This window comes from Glandiceps talaboti, chromosome 2 (assembly GCF_964340395.1).
Source record: "Glandiceps talaboti chromosome 2, keGlaTala1.1, whole genome shotgun sequence".
Lineage (NCBI taxonomy): Eukaryota > Metazoa > Hemichordata > Enteropneusta > Spengelidae > Glandiceps > Glandiceps talaboti.
The window spans coordinates 1,395,736-1,410,312 of record NC_135550.1 but is presented as its reverse complement, the minus strand read 5'-3'; positions in this window follow the sequence as shown (position 1 = coordinate 1,410,312).

Here is a 14,577-nt window from a genome sequence, read left to right as displayed (position 1 = left end):
AACACTTGGTGGCGATCTCTGTTGAACTGTATTACATCGATCGTAATTCAATGAGCGACCATTCCTGTCAAATACTGCCGTATTACGGACAAGTCATTGTAAATACAAGGTACTAGGTATATCAGACAAGCAACAAGAATATAACATATCTATAAATCAACACCCAAGTATATTGTGGTATGAACATTATAGTGAATTCGTTATAGTTAATTGTGTTAGCTTTATACAGTCCTAAGTTTAGAAGACTAATAAATTATCGACGTAACAAGTTGTACGAAATCTGCCAATTTCTACTATTTCTTTCACCAATATCAAATCTTGGTCAACCGTTTCATCCTGGCAATCATATCATCATTCATATACACCTGTCTTGCTAAGTTTCTGTCTGGTTGACAAGTCTGCCTGGTATAGGTGTTTACAGGTAGATATCTAAAATCTCACTATTCTGAAAGCTCGTAATAAAAGTTTGAGTCATTAACATTTATACAATTAAAGAAAGGTCGAACTCATGTTATATAGTGGCTATGACAAGGACATGTCAACTGAGACCCACAACTGAGAAACCAGGGCACTTTGTATGCTATAAAAGACATCATATCTTACATACGTAGATGCATAGCTCAAGTGTATACGGCCTTGAATAAAATTACCTCTTATACGGATCGATGGATACCAATATCATGTCATGTATGCCAGCCTGACTCGGGTGTCCCTGACCATGAAACCATATACGGAGGTCACCCTCATTGCAACATATAACTAATTCTACAATTGTATAATAATAATTAATAATACAGCCCATTGCATTATTGTTTTTCTTCTTCAAATGTTCCACTTTAATATACTAGTAGTTATACTGTTATAATTCAACCTTAGATTGGGTAAGATTTCTCACTAGCTTATGATATTCGTTTGTAGGTTTATACTGTAGAATGACAAGGAAAGCCTGATATACAATCTTATTGAGTTGATTTTTCCCATGTTTAATTATCAGAGTATTTGTCTAGATAGTGTTTGCAATCGGCCCCAGCCAACAAAAAACAAGGGTGAACATTCATATTAGTTTGGCCGTTTGGGGGCGCTATTGATATCATCGGCTCGAGGATTGATTTACCCAGGAGTATATATTCCCATACAATTGTATCTGATCTGGATGTCTTGAGATTATGAAATACACTGAATTCGTGAGGTGTAGTCTAATATCATGTGTGTAGATAATTAGACTTTGATATATAAACCTACAAACGAATATCATAATTCCTCAAATATGTGACATTTTAAACAATCGTTTGCCTCATATCATAATAGCAATAATAACAATATGGAGATGAATATCATTTGTTTAATTCGTCCATTTTATAATGACGTCAGAATTAAATATTTACCTCCTTACTTTTATACTACACCTTATTACAAATTTGTGTCTCTTTTGCAAACTCAAAGTATTATTCTAATTAGAAATTTAGCAAAATATATTTTATTGGAAACAGCAAAAACGGACAGCAACAAAGTCAGTCCAACAAAACGAACAAAAATGACTAATTGTATATAACAAGTAACCATGTATGTTTTCTGTGATCAATCTATTTTCTTTAAATTCAAGCCTCCAAATGTAAACTATTTTTTTCTCAGTTATGGAATACTTAAAGGTGGTTGACCTAAGGTATTGAAATAAAGATTATCATTATTTTAATTATATACAGGGATTATGATCAGGTCAGTAAGCTGACAGTTTATGTGACTTTGCTAGAGACAAGACTCAAGAGATGCTTATACTGACACTGTCTTTTATTTTTTTTTATTTTTTTTTATTATTATTATTATATGCATTTACAAAGGTTTACACAACAGAAAAAGAACATTACACTGTGACAACGGATAACAATACAAAAGGGAGGAAGAAGCGAGGCATCAGTACGTTGAATCGCAAATAACTAAGGAAAGTGGAAAAGTGTATGCACGTGTACCAAAATGAAATGAAATGAAGATGTGATATTTTACTTCAGAAACTGGCGGACAATCAACTTCTAAATTCTCAGCTTGTCAATAAAAGATTTCATTTCAATTCAAATGCTGTAATATCGTTGTTTTTTTCAGCATTAATTTTTTCAGATAACATCGTCGTTTTCATATTTTCCTGGAATATATGAATAGAAGGCTCAATACTAGAAAATCGTATTGCATAAATATGATATTTTGCCAGTAGCACTAGATGATTTAATACTGTATTGTCCCTTTTTGGAATAACTCCTAGTATGACGTCCTTACATGATAAATTTTGTTGTTGAATATTTTTACCCTTTATAAAACTTTGAATTCCGACCAGAACGCTTTGAACACTTTACATCCCCAGAACAAATGCTCCAACGTTTCCTCTGCACCGCAGTAACTGCATGAGGAATCAGTTTTAATAGATATATTTTTTAGATAGACATTTGTTGCCAGGATTCTGTGGAGTACTTTAAACTGAAAGGATCCATGGTCGTTTTGTAAATTAACTTCCAATATGGTTTTAAATCAATGTTTTGCGCATAATCACAGTTTGCAAATTTAGCGTGTGAGGTAGGTGGTTCAGCAACTCTATCTCTAAAATGATTATAATATTTTCTTGTTGTATTATTTCCTTGGAGCATTTGTTTCACATGTTTGGGAGTGTTTGCCTCAGCTGTCTTAATAAATTCTCCTGTTTTTAATAAAGATTTCCATTTCAAGGGTATTGCAGCAATAATACTGTGGTACAGTAAGAAATCTTGTCCTACATCATATTTTTCTTTAAATGTTTGCCAAGAAAGTACTTTTCCCTTTTCATTAAATAGGTCTTTCACGTATTTGACTCTATTTTCAAGCCAACTTGCGCTGTAGAGCGATTTTCCATTTCTTAAAATATTCCTGTTATTCCAAATTATTTCAGTGGCTACTTCTTCAGGAGTAACTGGGTTAAAACGGTATTCATTAAAATATTGTAACATGTTGCAATAGAAAGTTGGAGGCCTTACACTAAGTTTGTTTACATCAAAGTTACAAGTTAACAGAAGGTCCAGCCCCCCTACTTTTTTAAAATAGTAGGAAGGGATAGGAGTCCATGATAACTCGTTACTTATTAGTTGTTTTAAATGTGATAACTTCAAGGCTTTATTCATCAAATTTGCATCTATCATTTTTTGACCTCCCATGCTAAGGTCTCCGATTAGAGTATTATTACGGATGTGGTGTTTCCCCTTATTCCAAAGGAAATTAAAAAGGGTTGCCCTAACTTCTTTAATGACATGTTCTGGAATTGAGACGGATTTCATAATATGAATAAACTTAGTGATGCCAAAAGTCTTTGCTAGGATAACTCGTCCTCTAATGGTCAAATTCCTTGATTTCCATATATCTAGCTTATCTTTAAGATTACGCAAATTTTTCCAAAAGTTTAGCTTTTCACATTCAACTTTATTTTTTCCGACAAAGATTCCTAGGAATTTAATTGGAATTTTAGTTTCTTGAAGAGGGGGTGGAAAATCTCCAGAGTATTTCCAGATACGTTTGGAGCGTCCAAGAAATAACAGTTCTGTTTTATCTAAATTTATTTGAAGGCCGGAACATTGTGCAAATGTGTTAATTTGACTAATACTGTTTTTGATTGAAGACATGTTCCCTAATAATAGAGTAGTGTCATCTGCAAAACCAGATATTTTTTTCTCATAATTTGTTGGCAAGATGAAGCCTGTAATGTCGCTTGACTTTCTTATACTTATAGCCAACAATTCAATGGAGGTTACAAATAAGGCCGTGGATAAGGGACACCCTTGCCTAACGCCTCGTTCGAGATTAAACCACCCACTTGAAAAGCCATTGTTTGTGACGCAACTCTCTACTTCGTTATAAAAGGTATTAACCCATTGCTTTAGAGAACTCCCAAATCCAAATAGAGCGATCGTTTTCTGCATTAAAACCCATTCCAAACTGTCGAAGGCTTTTTTAAAATCTATAAACAGGAGGGCCCCTTCTTTTTTTTCGTTTTCACAATATTCTATGACATCGGAGATTAATCGGATATTCTCAAAAAATACTCCTTCCTTTGATAAAAAAGCGGTCTGATCGTCATGAATAATCAAGTCGAGGACCTTAGACATTCTAAGTGCAATGCATTTACTAGCTACTTTATAATCAGTGTTCAACAAAGATATTGGTCTCCAGTTTTGGATATTAGTATCATCTTTGCCCGGTTTTGGTATTAGAGAAATTATGGCTTGTCGCTGTGTGTTTGACATTTTCCCATTTGTGTAAGCATAATTTATACTATTCAGTAACGGATCTCCCAGCTTATTCCAGAAGAAGAGGTACAACTCAGAGGGAATTCCGTCGCTGCCAGGGGTTTTATTTGGGGGGAAGCTTTTCAAGGCTGTTAAAATTTCCTCTTTTTGAATCAGCCCTTCACACATTTTGGCTTTTTCTTGTGGTAATTTGGGGATATTCTCTGGGTTAAAAAAAAGTGTACTCTTTTCTGTATTCACATTTGGTTTAGTGGATTTATAAAGGTTAGAGTAAAACGTATTCAATTCTTTTAAGATATCCTGATGATTGGTAATATTTAATTCGTCAACTTTAATTTTGTTAATCACTTTGTTGTTATAATTACGCTTTTCTAAATTCAAGAAATATTTATTACTCTTTTCACCCAGTTGATACCATCTCGCTCTCGATCTGACAAATGAGGCTTTGACTTTCTTGTCCATAATTTGCTCTAAATCTTGTTTGACTTTCTCATAATTTCGAAGTATACCCTCATCTAATCTTTCGTCTATTTGTTCTTCTAACTTGTTCAAACGTTGCAATAAATCTTGTTCGTTATCTCTTAGGCGTTTCTGTTTTGCTTTGGCATATGAGACTGTTTTTTCTCTTATTTTAAATTTCAAATATTCAAAGCCAGTTTGGGGGTTAAGTGACATTTCTTGAATTTCTAGTAAAATTACATCAATAAAGTTATTCATCATTTCCGTGTAATCGTTGTCTTCGAGTAGGCTTGTATTAAATTTCCAAAACCCCGGCCCTCTACGGATTGAATTTGGGATCTTGAACGTAAGAGTGATGGCACTGTGATCAGTTTTAATGGCACCAACAATATCACACTTTACCGTTTCTTTTAATATACATGTTGAAACCAAAAAATAGTCTAATCTTGAGAAGGAGTTACGCCTTTTCCATGTATATCGATATGTGTCAGGGTGGAGGTTCCTAAAAACATCATGAAGTTTTAAAGAGTTCATAATTCGCTGAAGCTCTCTACGTGATCGGGTGTTATTTTCATTTAGACTACCCCTTCTGTCTTGAATTGGGTCTAAAGGTAAATTGAAATCTCCCCCGACGCTAATAATACTATGTGGAAAATGTGACGAGATTACTGAACTAAGGGTAGAGAAAAATTCCGCTTTGTTTTTGTCATTATTTGGAGCGTAAATATTAACTAATACTAAAGAGAAACCTTTTACTGTGATTTCAAGAATGGTATATCTGCCATTTTCGTCTTTAAGGACTCTGCCTACTTCAAAAGATGACCTTGAGCCAAACAGAATAGCCACTCCACAACTGTGTGTAGTACCGTGTGATAATATTATATCCCTACCCCATTCAACTTCAATTTTCTTGCCAACATTCACATCACTATAAGTTTCTTGTAAGAAATATATATCAGATTTCTGTTTTCTGAGATATCTCATTATAATTTTCCTTTTCTTTTCATCTCTAATGCCTCTAACATTCAACGAAAATAGCTTAAGGTTTGACATAAAAAAGGGGACGACATGGCAACAAAATGGAGAAACACTGTCTTTATATGCAATTAAATGAAACAGGAATTACAGACCAATGTATTGTGTGTGTCTGTGTGTGGTAAGGTGGCTATAGTATTTTAACAATCAATAATTGCACTGTGACAAATTTATATGGTTTCTAACTCTGAAAAGTCAACTTTGAGACTATTCAGACATTTTCAGAAAATAATTTCCAAGCTTTACAAGACAGCACCAACATGTAAAAAGCAACTACATAAGGTTGAAATATTTTTGAAATATAGTTTGATAGGATCTTGACAGTAAGAGGTAGGGGGAAGATCTTGAGACTGGGATGTGTACACCTCAGTGTGTGTGTGGGGGGGGGGGTCCAAGGTGGTCTCCCCCTTGAAGCCATGGAGGTTCTTTACTCTGAAAAGTCAATTATATCTACTTGCAAGAAAAATATATATCCTGGCCCATTAGGTATACAGTCTTCCCATCCTGGCCCATTTGGTATACAGTAAAACATACCATCCTGACCCATTTGGTATAAATCAAGACTTACTATCCTGACCCATTTGGTATAAAGTAAAACGTACCAGGTGCGTGACTAACGACGTCCAAGTGAAATCCTAATCTATCCAGAGATGATATGATTCGTTTTTTGACGTAATTTCAAACCATGAATACGTTTTTAAGCAATCGACATTTAGAAATACATGTAATTTCGAAGTTGGTATTCGGATGTTGATATCGATTTTTGAACATTCGTTTTTGGAGACTCATCGAAAATCAAAACATGAACCGTGTTTCACTTTCTTCAGCTGTTTGGGAGGCACTTTTTATCGCTACATTACAGGGAAGCAAACCGGACATCTTTGTTAATATCCCGTCGATCATCGGGCATGACATGGCACAACAAATCGACAGCCCCACTTTGAGTACGAGGTAGTCACACATAGGGTATAATAAACTATGTCAGAATACTGGATTATAATATTTTTCATAAGTTTTAAAAGTTATATGCTTGTGAAATAGCGTCCCCCTGCCACACGACCTGTCTGATTAAAACCGTTATGTATAACCAGCAGTGGATGTCGTGTCGACAATTTTACCAGCCGACACACTGGTGTCATTACGCCGTATGCCGGTTATCGAAGAAGCCCCGAAAAGATAAAAGATATGATTGTTTCGCCACTAGGGGCGCTGTTTTAGAACCGGAAGTGAGGGCCAGAATTGTAGAGCATCGTTGCAAAGCTTAGAGTCTAGGCATCGTAACCACTGACTAAAGATTTTCTGTCGTTCCCCGTAACTTTACGGTATAATATTGCATTATCGCCCATCAAATAACGAAATAGCAAATTAACCTCTTGTTCTCCTAATATTTCGCGTAAGTTTGACTCTGCAATTCGACCGTGAGGAAAACCCAAAAGTAGCAACATTTTGAAACGGGTAGTACACTGACATCTCACTCACGTTTTCAGTGTGACCTCGTCCATTTGCATTACCGTTGGAGAAATTGTAGCGATTGCTTCCAGTCAAACATCGGAACGGAAAAAGGTACAAAAACAGAGGAAAGAACCCTGAAAATCACAATATACGCTACAGTTATTGCAGCTTGCATAAAACCAATCTGATTAAAATCCGAATCGGATGTAGATGTCGGCTAATCGTTCATTGCTATTTTACTTTCGTTATTTTGCCTGAATTGACCTTCGTGGTACATGTTTGATCGCCTCCTCTACGATCAGGATAAAAACGTAAACATGTACCACGAAGGTCAATTCAGGCAAAATAACGAAGGTAAAATAGCAATGAACGATTAGCCGACATCTACATCGGATTTTAATCAGATTGGTATAAGACATGGTATGAGTGAACCATGTAAACGTTACATGGAAGGCCGATTCATTGAAGGGGTGGGCGGTGTGGTACATCAATCACAATAACAATATTTATGATTCGTTGCCGACTTCAATGGTTTTTTTTTATACACTGATGGTCCTGAATAAACATTAGCAAGCTTACCAAAGTGTGATAGTAAAGTTGAGTATATCAATACAAATATGTTTATGCCAACTTATAACCAGTACATGAAATGGTTTCTTCCGGACAAAGTTTTATGACTTCACCCGTGGTGCTACACCACTGTTCTAATAAACAAGAAAGGCCTAAGGATGCAGCGACATCAGTTACAATATAAACATGTGGCTTCGTAATTGTCGATCGAACTCTCAATATTGCGCACTAATTAGCTGGCAACATCGGTAGTTTGCTGTCCAGGAAACTAGTGCGATGACTGTAGCTAGCTGTTCAATCTGATTAAAATCCGATGTAGATGTCGGCTAATAGGAGGCGATCAGGCAGGCTAAAAAATGTACACATGTACCAAGAAGGTCAATTCAGGCAAAATAACGAAGGTAAAATAGCAATGAATGATCAGCCAACATCAACATCGGATTTTAATCAGATTGGAAGCTGTTGTCAGATTTGTAATTTTCTAATCGTTCTTTTGTCAAGCAACAGACACCATGTTTATCATGTCTACATCGGGTATATTTCGAAGGTCCTCCGTCCAACTTTCAATGTTTCCGCTGTCGATTAGTTCTATCTTTTGATGCTTGACATCCACTATTCGTCTCCTCTTCCGTTCTCTCAGAAAATTATCATTTTCTAGTGTTTCAAGACCAAGGTTGACAGTATTTCTGGCGATATCTAGTAGATTTAGAAGTAGTAATTTTCCGCTCGTTTATGAATGCACGGAGTTCTTTTACGCCCATTTTGTTGGAAGCTTCATATGCCATGACCCTCACTTTGTCAGATATGGTGCGCCCTCTCGCGATACTTTCCTGCGAAACAACCGGAAGTTCGATAACCGGCATAAAACCTCCCCGGAGATGCGAATTCGCATCGCCATCTTCGCTACCCAGCCTTATCAAGTCTAACACTACACACAGGTGTGTGCGAGTTAGGATAAAAACTGAATACTAATTAGATGGCGAATGACTTAGTTTCAACCAATGGGTGAACGTATTGTAATAGACTTTACATTCAATGTAGGCGTAACTAGTTTGACTGACATGTACAAATATAGATATCAGCCAATCATTAAATCAAAGTCACTCCTCAAATTTTAGCGAACAATATTCTGTATCTAGCTAGATCTGTCAGTGTTTTTTAACAAGCGACCTATCGGTCAGAATAGCTCCGCTGTTTTTTTTTTTTTTTTTTTTTTTTTTTTTTTTTTTTTTTGTTTTTTTTAATTTTGGTGACATGTAGAAGTGGTTCAGTTCTTCACTATGCAGTTTTGTTTTAGCGATGTAATAAAGTGGTTACTGGTTTCATATGATGTCTCACTATAAAACACATTTTACACAGAAGTTGGTAATGTATTGTACTTTTATACCATAGTCACCATTTTATAACAAAAATCTACTGTTATGAAAAATTGCACAAAATCTCTGAAAAAAAATGACTGGGAAATGCACACAAGAAAAAGAAAAAAAAGAGGATTTTGAGGTTGGCTATAAATAATTCCAGTGTCTTACAGCTTTAACCCTGGAAAATGTTAATGATGAATGAAATAAACTATGGATCTAAAATAATTTTGAGGCAATTTGAATTTCAATTTTCTAACAAATTTACCAAGTCAACAACATTCAACTTGTACTAGTTGTAGTAGATATATATAGGGAAGAAATGTATTAATCGCCATCTTACATGTAGTTTCCGTACGGCGACAATCCCAAGTATCCGGAAGAGAGTCATTCTCAGCCATACGTTACAGTGGTAACACTCGTTCATGTTCGATTACCTTTCATAAAGAAAACACAACGAAATGGTTGAAGTGATCTTTTTTTTAAATTTCTTTTCATTACAAAAACAAAATCTGTGTGATCAAAAGTGTTGTAAACTATAAACCAGAAAGAATTATCGGACTGGCTAAACTTCCCGATGAACTGGAGTAAGGTCCAAGCCTCATAGTACGTGAGGAAATCGTCTCAAACTAGCGATACAACTTTCAAAATATAACTTGACATGTCTTCATTTGTTAGAGTTATACAATTCAAGACGAGTTTTCACTCGAAAAAAAAAAACAATTCTGTGAATAATGACACTCTGAACGCAGCGATTTCTCGGACGATGTTACCACTGTAACGTATGGCTGGCAACGACTTGCTTCCGGGTTAGTCCCTCGTGCATCCGGGTACTTGGGATTGTCGTCGTACGGAAACTCACTTGTCGTGCATTACCACATCGGTAATTTTGCCACCAATATTGATCGTACAAAAACAAAAGTCCATAAATGAACCACAAAGTACTTTCCCTTTCAAAATGTGATAATTTTAGAAAGAGTATTATCGTTTTTATTGACGACTGACTATCAAAAATCGTCCCATATACTTCAGTTCAGGCATGCACGACTTCTCACTTGATCATGAGGTGCGTATACTGGAATGAACCATTCTGTAGGAGGGGTGGAGAATTTGGATTTGAAGTTTACAACCCTGTTTCGAACAAATATTTGTCATTTGGGCGCACAATGCGTAGAATTAAGACTACAGCAAATTGACGTCAATAGTGTCTTTTGAAAAGTTGCAGTTTACCTAAAGTCTCGCTGACTGATTTCCAATATGGCGTCGGTCATAATGCTCATTAACATATTCATTTTTTTTCAAATTAAAAAAAAAAAATCATGAAAAATAGAAAAGAAGACGTGCTGACTTGAAATTAACAAATCTAAGTAAGCTACCCCCTGCGCATCAACACACCAGATACACCATCAACACAAAGCAATCTGACAAGAAGTACGTGAGGAGATGATGAAAATGTAATTTTATGAAAAAAAATCATAAAAAATTGAAAATGGCAGAGATCAACTTGCCATGAACAAATCTGAATAGCCCCCCCCCCCCCCCCCCCAGGGAACGTGCACACCAAATATCGAAGAATTCTGACTCACTTTCGGAGAAGATGATGAAAATATAAAAGTTTGACGGACACCTATGATTCACTCTACTCTCTATACTCTATACAACCTATACCTAAAGCTACGCTTTCGCTAAAAAGGGAAAGACTGAGACGCATGCATGGGGAAAGAATGTACGACGTTAAGCTCATTAGATCTCATTAATTTGATCTTTCGCTACACTGTGTCAAGTCTATTGCCATGCTGTGTTCCAAGCCCGCTCGTAGAACTAAAAGGTCGATCGCACGAAAGTCCAGGGACACGGGAACCTTGTGTTCATAGTGGTCTGAGGTTTAACACAAACGTATAGTAATGACTATGTTACGTCGATTCACCCAAAATGTGCTGGAAAGGGGAGGGTTTTTTGTGCTCATTAAGTATGAGAAAGGGCATTCTTTTCTAGGTTGAAATATTTTTTGAAAGACCTGCCCAAGTTCAGGGGTATATTTTACTTAAATTTTGCTAAAAAATTCGTTGCATTCTCAAAATTTGCTTACAATTGTTATTATTTCATTATTCAAATAATCAATTATTTTGTTCAGGCCTTAGCTATTTCATCATACGAAGTGCCGTCTCAAGCATTACATAGATCAAGGGTCTCGAGCTCCGTAGGTTTTTGGGTGTGTGGAATGTCTAGAGTTTGGGTTTACCGTTTGGATTTGGAAGTCTCAGCAGAGTCACCTGATTTTATTTTACACAGTCTAGTTGCGCAGCCGGCCCCTCTCCACCCCTTTCTAGGTCACAACACAAATATATTTAAACGAATAACACCATCGGTATGACATCACAATAAATACATTTGATTGAAAAAATAACGCCGACGATAACTCACTACCTTAAAACAATTCTTGTATAATGTACAAACAACCGTCACTGTATTGGTGGATGGATGGCTGATGTCAGTTAGTCATGCAATATGCGCCAGAAACGAGGCCCCACCCCAAACATTGATTACAAATTTACAATTTATTTGTACATTTAGGACGTCCAATAGGATAATGTTCATATTCCAACGGTATATGTTGCTTGTTGTCTTCGCTTTCCTTTGTTCTTCGCTTTGATATCATTTTTGTAAACAAACTGCAAACTTCAAAGAAACTGCAGATAGTACGAGTAAAAGGTGCCCCCTAACTTTCCAGTAAAACTTTGAAACGTGAAACGTTGTTTGTGGTTTGATTTTGATCGCGTTTCAAAAAACGAAAGTTCTAATTTCGATATCAACACCTGAAACACCAAGTTACAAATTCACATGTAATTTAAAATAATGATTTCTTAAACACGTATTCGTGGTTTGAAATTACGTCAAAAACGAATCACATCATCTCCGGATAGATTAGGATTTCACTTGGACGTCGTTAGTCACGCACCGTACCATCCTGGCCCATTTGGTATAAAGTAAAATATACCATCCTGGGCCATTTGGTATACTGTAAAACATACCATCCTGGCCTATTTGTATACAGTAAAACATAGTTTACCATCCTGGCCCATTTGGTATAAAAAGTAAAATATACCATCCTGGCCTATTTGGTATACTGTAAAACATACTATCCTGGCCTATTTGGTATACAGTAAAACATACCATCCTGGCCCATTTGGTATAAAGTAAAATATACCCTCCTGGCCGTTTGGTATACATTAAAATATACCATCCTGGCCCATTTGGTATACTGTAAAACATACTATCCTGGCCCATTTGGTATAAAGTAAAATATACCATCCTGGCCCATTTGGTATAAAGTAAAATATACCATCCTGGCCCATTTGGTACAAAGTAAAATATACCATCCTGGCCCATTTGGTATACTGTGAAACATACTATCCTGGCCTATATGGTATACAGTAAAACACACCATCCTGGCCCATTTGGTATAAAGTAAAATATACCATCCTGGCCCATTTGGTATTAAGTAAAATATACCATCCTGGCCTATTTGTATACAGTAAAACATAGTGTACCATCCTGGCCTATTTGTATGCAGTAAAACATACCATCCTGGCTCATTTGGTATTAAGTAAAATATACACACGAATTTGAAGTTGGAAGCTGGAAGTTGGAAGTCGGAAGTTGGAAGTTGGAAGTCGGAAGTGGGAAGTGGGAAGTTAGAAGTTGGAAGTTGGAAGTCAGAAATGTGCATACACGTATACACGTCCAGATGCTGCTATGACTGCCATGCACTCATATTCATTATTTACTGCCTGTGTATATCTCTATCGTTTTTTAGCACAACTGAACTGAGGTTCAGTAGTGCTATAGGGATCACCCGACGTCTGTCTGTCTCTGTGTGTGTGTGCGTGCGTGCTTGCGTGCGTGCGTGCGTGCGTGTGTGTGTGTGTGTGTGTGTGTGTGTGTGTGTGTGTGTGACACAACTTAAAGCAAAAAACCGCTGAACCGATTGCCATGATATTTGGTGGGTCCGTTACCTTGGGCATCTAGCTGGAAAATTGTTCAAATCAAAATGATCACATCACAGGTGTGATTTGGGTCAAAAAACTTAAACTCAGAAACTACTGGGCAGATTGGTGCGAAATTTGGTGGGAACATTCTTAACGGGGTGTAAAGTAAGATTTATTCATGACATGATGATTACATCAGTAATATGCAAATTAGGGCTAGAAATGTGTCTTTTTGGTCAAAAATTTTGATGATTGCATAATTCCAAAAGCACTGAGCAGATTGGGCTGAAATTTAATGGGAATGCATTTTGGTATGTATGGACGAAGAAATATTAAGCATACAATGACTCCATGAGTGATATGCAAATTAGGTGTAAAAATGTTCATTTTTGGTCAAAAACTCATCTCAAAAAGTACTTGGTCAATGAGTCTGAAACTTGGTGAGATGTTTCTGAAAGTGTTATTCTGCAGATTTTCTTCAAAACATTTTGACATAATTTGCAACCATGACCACGCCCTTAGTAACAACCAAATGGCAGTATATTTTGGTCAAATAATAACATCATCTGGTAGGCAAGTGAGTAAACATTCAAAAAATGTATGCAAATTCCCCAGCAACCTTAACCACGCCCATAGCAACAGCCATACAGACGTGCATTTCACAAGATAACAACAGGGATTAATAGACAATTGAATAAAACATTCAAAAAATGTATATAAATTTGCCTACCAACAAGACCACGCCATAGCATTAGCCAAATAATCACGTATATTGCAAAGATAACAACAATAATGGAAAGACAAATGAATATACATTCAAAAAATGTATGCAAATGTGCCTAGCAACAAGACCATGCCTATAGCAACAACTAAATGATCACATATGTTGCGAAGATAACAATGGGGATTAAAAGACAAATGAATAAAACATTCAAAAAATGTATGTAAATATGCCTAGCAACAAAACCACGCCCATAGCAACAGCCAAATGATCATATATATTGCAAAGATAATATCAGGAATTCATACACAAACAAGTCATTGAGAATGACATACTCCCCGCTATGATTGGGTTTTAAAGATTGGCAGTTTATGTTGTCATTTTCTTGATATCACTACTCTGACCACGCAACAACACTTGTGAACCTAAATCAAACAGACTTAGATATGTTGTGTCTGCTCGTTGGACATGGAACATGCCTACTCATGTTGTGTCTCCTCGTTGGACATGGGACATGCCTGCTCTTCAAGATGACGTGATGGAATAAACCATTCAACAATAAAGGATGGGTCGGGTATGGGGGGGGGGGGAGACCTGTTCAAGTATGTCTGAGTTATGGCTTTTGACGGGGAAAATTTGCAAACAAAATGGCTGCTAGGCAGCCATATTGGATCGTATCATAAAACAAATTGATGTGCATATGTATGCCATTGTATGTTGCCCCTGTACCAAGT